At 39.3% G+C, this 10,320-nt stretch overlaps 1 non-coding gene across 1 annotated transcript; it reads left to right on the top strand.

Moving 5' to 3' along the window:
- The first annotated feature begins 4,331 nt into the window (after window positions 1-4,331).
- LOC133309388 (small nucleolar RNA R71) lies at window positions 4,332-4,437 on the top strand. Its single transcript, XR_009751321.1, has one exon. It is a non-coding gene; the product is annotated as a small nucleolar RNA R71 (small nucleolar RNA).
- The last annotated feature ends 5,883 nt before the right edge of the window (window positions 4,438-10,320 follow it).

Here is a 10,320-nt window from a genome sequence, read left to right as displayed (position 1 = left end):
AAAACCTAGGGTAAGGAAGCGTATCAACCCTTGCGGTTTAGGGTAAGCTTTATTCGAAATAGGGAATCTTCAATTTACTGACTCTAAAGGCAGATCATCTCATGATCTCTTTTACTATGCATAGATTCCCGAGTCCCTGTAAATGTCATCCCGATTTCTCCGGTTTACAGATAACCTAATCTCTCACAGAGATTTGACGAATTCCTTTAGCTTATCACCCTAGCCTTGTGCTCTTTCAGGACAAGCCCAACAGTATACCTATGAGTCTCCATTTTTCAGGCAGACGAGGTATACAGTCAAAGCATGCCTTCTAGAACACAGTCTAGGTAATAACTTCTGGTCTAAGGAAAGACATACCAAATATAAAGAGACTACTCTAATGATACTCTCTGTGAGATTTCCTCATAGAGTCTCTTTTGTGGGTCTGTTCAGTGCGAGCTATACCCTTATAGATCCACCCACGACTTTAGCTAAGACATCTCCATATCAGTAGCTCATGAGGTCTTTACCTTGCATCTGAATACAAGTAGATAAGTCGTGCTAGTCTTACCCGAGATCACTGATCCCCATTCTCAGTGTCTCTAGACTAGGAACATAAAATTAGGAATAAATATCCAGTATCCTTGAATCCTCATGATCGTGATCTCATCACAAATACTCAAGAGACACCAATTTTATTCCAAGGGGTTTATCCAGTTACTCATATAAAATATTAACAGTAATATTGAGACAAAATATGAAACAGGATAAATAGTGCTTTTATTTATTTGCGACAATACAAAAGTCCACATATGTCCTAATCTAATTAAAAGATTTTCTCTAGGACATCCATATACTAACACATAGGACATGGTGGAACTAACAATGGCTAAACCGAGGACACGAAAGCTTACCTTGCAAGCTAACAATCCAAGCCAAGAGTCCAACCAATCTCAAAACCCAAACACAGCAGAATCACAATCTGTTTTAGACCAACAATAATATCAAAATCATACTCCACAAGTATAAGGCACAAGGACAACGTCTTTCCTTTACATTTCATGTCTTAAGGCTTCTCACAAAGCCACAAGCCCTTAATCACTTAGATTCTGACTTAACTAATCAATACAGAAGCTCAACTAAACCAGTCTAGGGTCCATAAACCCCAAACATCATTCTGTATGAACAGTGCAGCTATTGTTCTTCGAAAACCCAGAATATCCGGATATTTTTCGGGGGCATATCCGGATATCAATATCCGGATATCTCTCTGCCAATATCCGGATATAAATATCCGAATATTCAGATCCTCATATCCGGATATTTCAACCAAATATCCGGATATTTCGCGACAGAATGCAGTTTTGCATTTTCACGAAGATATCCCTTCAAGGTTCTATTTTTAACACTTTAAAACGTTAAAGCATGCATATTTAAGCTCATTAAGGTTCATACTCAGGTTGGTTACTTGTTTAACCCCTTAAACATGTCAAGACACCTCTTTTATCAATTAAAACTCATGATCAATGGTTGGTAGCACTTACCCAAGCTTTAAAACAGAGAAAGGAGTGCTCTTGGAGCTCACCAACAACCGCCAAGGTTCTGACTTTGAAGATGCACGAAAATGGCACACAACAATGGTTCCTTTCTCACCAAAGATGGCTCCTTGGAGCTCAAAGTGCCATCACCAAAGGCTCACACCACTCCAACCACCAAGTCAGAAGCTTACTCACTCACAACAACCCTCCCAACTCAGAAATGCAACCCCTTTCTATTTCCCAAGGCTTGAATGCACTCACCCAAGGAGTTTTTGTGAAGAAAACGAGAAGAAAAGCTACAAGGTCAAGCAATGGTGGAGAAGACAAAGGCAGCAGTCACCCACGTAAAAATGGCTGAGTATCAGCCTAGGGTTGTGTGCAATCCTCTATATATAGGCGGTTTAGAATTAAACACACTGTATTAACACTAATAGCTACGCTTAGCACTTTAATCCCAAACTTAGGATTCTGAACCTACTCATTTTTCTAAGATTTTTCATATTTTTATTTTATTTTTCGCAGCACCTTTCCGGTACGCGCTTTTCCATAGCCAGTATCAGTTCTGGCAACAGATCTCATTATTTCGACTTGAACCTTGTTTTACTAGTCCTATATATTATTCTAGGAATATTCATGCTCTTATTATAATTTTCGGGATACTTCATCGGTACGCATTTATACCGAGTAGCAGAACCGGTATCTGCACTTTTCGTCCAAAAAGCGACTTTCAGCATTCTTACTCACTTACTATAATTATCTAAGCCTCATAATAATTATTAGGGTCAATTATGGAATTATTTCCTAATTTCTCATAATTAATTAATTAACTTCCTTAATTAACGGTGCGGGTTCTTACAGACCACCCTATGGCAGTCTTATGTTCCTTCAGCACTTAAATCAACCTTCGTTCTTGCTCAAAAGACGATCCCTTATTAATGATAACAGGGTAAGTCTCCTCATCACCCAAGAAGGTGTATTTAAAAGTTTCAGGAAGCTCCTTCAACTCCACTTCAGGGGCAGCATCTTCTTTGTCATCATCTTTTTTTTCAAGAACCTCAAACGCCACATTCTTTTCTTCCATAAAAGAAACAATATCACACATTTCAAGTTCTTCATCAAGCTCTTGACTAGAAGATATTTCTTCTTTCACTGCTTGCTCTAGAACATTAAGTCTAAAACAATCGCCTTTGTCAGAAGATTGTTTCATAGAGTCAAAGACGTTGATGGTAATGGTCTCATCATTCATCCTTAACTCAAAGCTTTCCATTTTCAACATCAATCATGGCTTGAGAAGTGGCCAAGAAAGGTCTACCCAGCAAAAGAGGCATTTCAGTTCCCTCTTCCATGTCCAACACTACAAAATTTGCTGGAAAGATGAACTTGTCCACTTTCACAAGGTCATCTTCAATTATACCACTGGGTTTCCTTAAAGATTTGTCAGCAAGTTGCAAGGAAGCTATAGTAGGTTTGAGCTCTGATATCCCCAAAGATTTATACACTGACAAAGGCATCAAATTTATAATTGCTCCAAGATCACACAAAGATTTGCCAACATTTGTGTTACTAATGGCAATAGGAATATTAAAACTCCTTGGATCATGACGCTCAGGAGGAAACTTCTTCTGTATTATCGCACTACACTCCTCAGTGAGTGTCACTGTTTGGCATTCCTACAACTTGTGTTTTCTTGACAAAAGGTCCTTCATAAACTTGGCATAATTAGGCATATTAGCCAAGGCTTCAGCAAAGGGTATATTAACATGCAACTTTTTGAAGACATCAAGAAATCTGGCATATTGCTAATTCTGAGCATCTTTCTTGAATCTTTCAAGATAAGGTGCCATGGCTCTCACATATTCAGGGCTCAACTCAAATTTTTTCTTTTCAGCAACAATCGGTTGCTCTTCTTCTTCACCTTTCTGAAAAGGCTTCTCAACAGTAGAAGGAATTACCACGTCTTTTTCTGGCTCCTTAACCTCCTTAAACTTTTCTTCAGCTCCTACATTTATGTTTGACTTTTCTAGAGCTGCCACCACTTTACCACTTCGAGTTGTGATAGCCATACAATCTTCCTTTGGATTAGTAATTGTATTACTAGGGAAGATACCTGGAGTTCTATCAGCAATTTGCTTAGCCAGTTGGCCAATCTGATTCTCCAAATTTCTGATAGATGCATTTGTATTTTTGGTATTGGCCCTAGTCTCTTCCATGAAGGCGTTGGAATGTTGAGCCATTTGTCCAACTAACCTCTCCAAATCAGAAGGTTCCTTGGTTTGGATTGGTGGAGGCTGCAGATAGTTGTTTGATGTGAAATCAAGACCAGTGCCTTGAATCCTCTGTTGATAATTACTACCTCCAGCAGAAAAATTCTGACCTTGTTGAACATTTTGCTGCTGAGGTCTCTGATCATACCAGATGTCATTCACTTGCATTTGCTGCGGAGAATCAGAAGCCATCAAAGAAGGACATTCATTAGACTCATGATTTTCCTTGCAATATTCACATACAACAGCAGCAGCTTGAGCCTGAATACTAGAAAGCTGCATCTTGTCAAGCCTTGGAGTTAAGTTTGCTATTTGCTGAGATAATAATTTGCTTTCAGCTAGCACCACATCATTACCTTCCAGCTGAAGGATACCTTTCTTAGGCTTGGATGACAAACCTTCATTTTCATTTGCAGCCATTCTTTCAATCAGCTCAAGAGTCTCATTTGCCCTCAACGATTTAATAGTGCCACCTGCTGCACCATTTAACACCATCCAAACCTCAAGTTTACAACCATTAAAGAAGATTCTCACCTCATTACCAGCAGACAAGTTATAATGAGGACACCTCCTCATTAAATCCTTGAATCTGTTCCATGCTGCACACATAGATTCACCCTCTGATTGAGTGAAATTGGTGATATCATTCACCATCTGATTGTATCTCTCCATCGAGAAGAACTCAGCAATGAACTTCTGAGATAAATCATCCTATGTAGGAATGCTTCTTGCAAGCTGTCTTTCCAACCAATTAAGAGCCTTTCCCTTAACAGCAAAAGGGAATAACCTCAACCGAATTGCATCATTAGACACCTGAGGGTGTTTGGTTGAGTCACAGATCATCAAGAATCTGTCAATACTGTGAGGATCTTCATTCTCCTCTCCTCCAAACTGAGTTCTCTCCACAATTGAATATGGGAAGATTTGAGTTAAGGATGAATGATGAGACCATTACCATCAACGTCTTTGACTCTATGAAACAATCTTCTGACAAAGGCGATTGTTTTAGACTCATTGACATGGAAAAGTCAATATGTAAGCAAATATGTATATAAACTGCTCTTTTAAGACTTAATCCTTATCAATTTCAGCTTAGAAAACTATCTCCGCCACAGGCATATCAATCATCAATGTCTATAACATGTTCTCCAAAAATAACATAGTTATACATAATTCCATCTATTATAGATGACATAATGCTAGGAATTACAAAATGGCATGCAAGTCCTCAAATTACATACATGTCATTTCCAAATAACCATATGTTCAATTACATAACAAAACAGTAATTTCATGGCATCAAATCAAAATGCAGCATCATACTTCAAATTGGCCTCCTAACAAGGACAACATCGTCTACGCCACTCGATGTACCTGAAATATAATCCCCACATTGGGTGAGATACAATCTCAAGAAACTCAGGATCCTTGAAGGAATTAATTCCCGAAATTCTGTGGGAATGTAGTGGAGCAAACCATTGAGTTGAATGTGTTAAAGAGAAATAATATCAGTTTTTCAATCTCATTGTTGTTTGAGCTACTATCCATATATTCTTACCCTTTAACCCGGCCAAGTTACAACCTGGGAAGTCCTTTTGATCAATTGATGCATGTGTTTGATTCTTCATTTTTAAGAATTTTTGAGAATATGATCAAGCCTATGGTAGTGTTATAGCTTTGAGTAATTGAGTGCTCATGATACCCTTAAACACTGAGTGTTAAGTGGACATTATTTATCTGTGTGAGGGGTAATCAATGTAGACTTGTATCTTAAAGAAGCTGATGGCGTTATTGGGAGTTTATGATATTGGGTCAGACATGCATGGCATATTGTGTCTGAGAGTGTCTATGGATTGTTATGTTGGATTAATTGAATATTTCCTGGATTGAGTCTTGTACATTGCTAGGGACAGCAACGTTTAAATCTGGAAATGGTTTGATGTGCCTCTGGCAAGTGTGGTTTTTCAAGTTGAAATTGATAAGAATTGAGTCATAAAAGAGCAATTTAAATACATATTTGCTAATTATATTGATTCTTTCTTTGTCAATAATATTTATGACCTATTGTTGTGTTTATACAGGTAAAGGAGTAAAAATTACAAATTATAAAAAGCCTGTTGACGCGACTCCACACGGGTGTATCACAGTACAATTTCCAGCAACATGGCGCGGAATGGCGGCACACTGGCGCAAACCCGCACCAGTTTACGAACTGCACAACGATACTTTGGAAGTGGCGCCAACTAGCGCCGGTTTTGCGAGAGGAAGCATTTTTGCACAGAGACACGGCGCCTAGTGGCGCCAATTTGAACTCCTCCATTCTTATATGACAAATATTGTCGATTTGTGTAAGATGAGAACTGAAAATAAAGACTTGTTTTTGAATTTTTATATTGAAGAATAAAAATAAGAACGAAGATTGATTTTTGTGAATAAGAGAAAAGCATTGTAGCTAGAGTACACTCACCATATGATCTCCACTTCTTACTTTGGATTGATTTACAATATTCATTTATATAATTACTCTGATAAATTATTATCTAAAAACATTAATAGTTAACCCTCAATTCCTTACAAGGTTAACCCTTTAGTCCCAATTCCTTGCAATGTTTCTCATGGCATTAAGCAATAAACTCAATAATTTAAGCATCTGCAATTACATATACATCTATTCCTAGCATGCATATAAATTGTTATCTTACCCCCTTTCAAAACCAAAACCCCAATATTCCTATCTAGGGTTCTAACCCCCAAACTGTAACGCCTGACAACTTGCAAGAATCAGTGACTGTCCCCACACACTAACACGAGACTTTTCAGTGTGCTTTGTCCTCACTCGCACACTTCCCGGGAAAACTTCCCAGGAGGTCACCCATCCCAGAATTGCTCCAAGTCAAGCACGCTTAACTGTGGAGTTCTTCCGATCCGGGCTACCGAAAAGTAGATGCATCTTGTTAGTATAGGTAGTACCAATTAATTCTTATAAGTCATTCCTAACTGTACCGTCCCATACCAGCACAGTCTCTGGAATCTCTCTCTTTCCGGTGTTGATTCGATTCATTCATGAACCCCCAAGCTGCAAGATTTGGCATGAGCCGCTCATTGTCCGTGCCCTTTCGCACCGGCGATCACTCCCTGCCTTTGCCAGCTCTTGGGATGTTACATGCCCACCAGCTTCTGCCTGGTTCGTCCTCGAACCACACCGTACTGGAAGAGAGGCCCTGCTCTGATACCACTTGTAACGCCTGACAACTTGCAAGAATCAATGACTGTCCCCACACACTAACACGAGACTTTTCAGTGTGCTTTGTCCTCACTCACACACTTCCCGGGAAAACTTCCCAGGAGGTCACCCATCCCAGAATTGCTCCAAGTCAAGCACGCTTAACTGTGGAGTTCTTCCGATCCGGGCTACCGAAAAGTAGATGCATCTTGTTAGTATAGGTAGTACCAATTAATTCTTATAAGCCATTCCTAACTGTACCGTCCCATACCAGCACAGTCTCTGGAATCCCTCTCTTTCCGGTGTTGATTCGATTCATTCATGAACCCCCAAGCTGCAGGATTTGGCATGAGCCGCTCATTGTCCGTGCCCTTTCGCACCGGCGATCACTCCCTGCCCTTGCCAGCTCTTGGGATGTTACACAAACTATCCTCAACTATTAGATTGATCAATTCCAATAAAGAGAATATAATTACGCACAAGGTAAAGATAAAGATAATTTATATAAACGAGCAATTATAACTCAATCTGTCGTAACAAGGGTTCACATAGGGTTTGTGACCCTAACTACAATAAAAAGTAAACTAGCCAACCATTATCATGGCTAAATATTCAATATTCAACATAACCTTTATAAATAAAAATGGGAAGAATGGAAGAACAATGAACTTTCTCTGAGCACCACCGTCGTCTCTGGTATTCGGAATAGGATTCGTCCTTTGCTTCTGTCACGAGGGTCCTATTTATATCGCTTCTTTCTTCCAAAATTGCCCTTCAGAAAACAAGGTACTGCTTTCCCGCAAACCGGGGCTAGTTGGCACCAGTTTGGCGCCACTTAGCGCCACGCCTCTGTCCAATTTAGAAAAGTCAGGACAATTCCACGTAAAGTGGCGCTGGTTGGCATGGAATTGTGGCGCCATGTAGCTTCATAATTATGGCGCCACTAGGCGCCGTGTCTCTGTGCAAAAATGCTTCCTCTCGCAAAACCGGCGCTAGTTGGCGCCGGTGTGGCGCTAGTTGGCGCCACTTCCAAAGTACCGCTGTGCAGTTCGTAAACTGGCGCGGGTTTGTGCTTGTGTGCCGCCATTCTGCGCCATGTTGCTGGGAATTGTACTGTGATACACCCGTGTGGAGTCGCGTCAACAGGCTTTTTATAATTTGTAATTTTTACTCCTTTACCTGTATAAACACAACCAATAGGTGAGAAATATTATTGACAAAGAAAGAATCAATATAATTAGCAAATATGTATTTAAATTGCTCTTTTATGACTCAATTCTTATCAATTTCAACTTGAAAAACCACACTTGCCAGAGGCACATCAACTTCTCCACCTCTGAGCTCACTGCAATGATATACAAGTATAAAAACAACATTATGCATCAAAAGCTCATAATAATCAACATATATCTATACTCAACACACGAGCCATTCCATTGGCCTCTCACCAATATACAGGAATGCAGCTCTTATGGCACTTCCAAGAGAAAACCCTCTAGGTTTCATCTCTCAGGTTTCAACCACACGAAGCTTGTTCCAAGCAACTCTGGCTTCAAGGAAAGTCCATATTTATTCTACTGGCCAGAGAATATATCCAATCATGCAGTCATACATAACATATTTATATTCTTATTATTAAGCAATAACAATCAATTTCAACACCAATGCACATCATGTCATGCAAATCATTACTCCTCACGAAGTGTGGTGGAATATTAAAGGGAAACCCCCAAGGTCTAAGAGCTTTCCTTTCAAGTTATCCTCTAACTCTTCTTGACCAACCACTCAATCTCAAAATAATCACCAACACAAATCCAACCTATTCACAAGGTGGAAATTAATCAACAATCATATACAACACATGACCAATAACTCAAAATCAATCAATATCCTTTAATATCCACAAAGCCATGGGTTTACGAATTTACCCAAATCCTTTAAATCTCAAGAACGCAACTCCTAGCTTAAGATCAAAGGTTGTGTAACTCCACTTTCAACATAACCCACAACATTCCTACATATCAAAATATACACAATATTCATCAACTCATATATTTATGTGCAATATTCAAAATCCCCAAATACCTCACTTGAAACCTTAATCCCCAAGCTCAAAATCATGAAAATCCCAAGAAAATCATCAAAGCTCACCTTAAATAAACCAATGGCTTGAAGAATCAACCTTTTCAAGCTCCAATGGTGGAGAAAACTCCATCCTTTCATCCACCCTAGGTGGTACATGTAAGAACCCGCATCGTTAATTTAGGAAATTAATTAATTAATTATGAGATTAATAAGATAATTCCATAATTGACCCTAATAATTATGAGAAGGCTTAAAGAATTATAGTAAGTGATTATTAATGTTGAAAGTTACTTTTCTGACAAAAAGTGCAGATACCGGTTATGCTCCACGGTATAAGTGCGTACCGATGAGCCATTGTCTTGGCATTTTAGGCTTCAAGAAGCCATTGTGATAAAAAAAGGTCCAAGCTTGTGGTGCATTTTTGTGGTCCTTGAAAGTCAAAACCTTGTCCCACCTTTCTTACAAGGTGGTCCAAATAGAGTGATCTGGACAGGGACTAGCGACGGTAAGTTTTCAGTGAAGACAGCTTACTCTCTCATTGCACAAACGGAAGTGGTAGATAATGTATTTCCATGGGACAAAATTTGGAAATGGCCTGGTCCTGAGAAGATCCGTTGCTTTCTTTGGCTTTTTGTTGGGGATAAGCTCTTGACTAATGTGAAGCGTGTTCAGAGGCATATGGTTGATTCAAACATGTGTTCCAGATGCTTAGTTTCAGAGGAGAATTCCATACATGCTATTCGTGATTGTCATATTTCTAGAGATGTTTGGAAACTTCTTGTTTTGCAGGTAAAGCAAAGGAATTTTTTCTCCCAGCGTTTCAATGATTGGTTGCAGTCAAACCTCGTGGTTGGTGATATGGGAGATAATCGGGAGTGGCCTTTTATTTTTGGTATTGCTTGTTGGTTTATTTGGAATACCAGAAACAAAATGATTTTTGAAGGTTCTCAGGCTAATGCTTATAGCATTGTTAGACAGATTTGGTGTTACCATAATTATGTGTTGCAGTCTAGAGTTCTTTTTGTATCTTCTGGTCTTCATCGAAGGAATAAAGAGGAGCGATATATTCGCTGGACCTTTCCTCCAGATGGTTGGATAAAGATCAATGTAGATGGGTCTTGTACAATGGGAGGAATGCGTACTGGGTGTGGAGGTGTTCTTAGGGATGATACTGGGAGTTGGATTGCTGGCTTCTCAAAATACCTTGGTTGGGGTAATTCTCTTACAGCAG

Source organism: Gastrolobium bilobum, unplaced genomic scaffold (genome assembly GCF_033153095.1).
Source record: "Gastrolobium bilobum isolate Gb01-03AN ecotype WA unplaced genomic scaffold, APGP_CSIRO_Gbil_v1 utg8253, whole genome shotgun sequence".
In the NCBI taxonomy this organism is placed as follows: domain Eukaryota; kingdom Viridiplantae; phylum Streptophyta; class Magnoliopsida; order Fabales; family Fabaceae; genus Gastrolobium; species Gastrolobium bilobum.
Note: the sequence above shows the minus strand (reverse complement) of the source record. Positions and strands in the feature narration are given on the sequence as shown.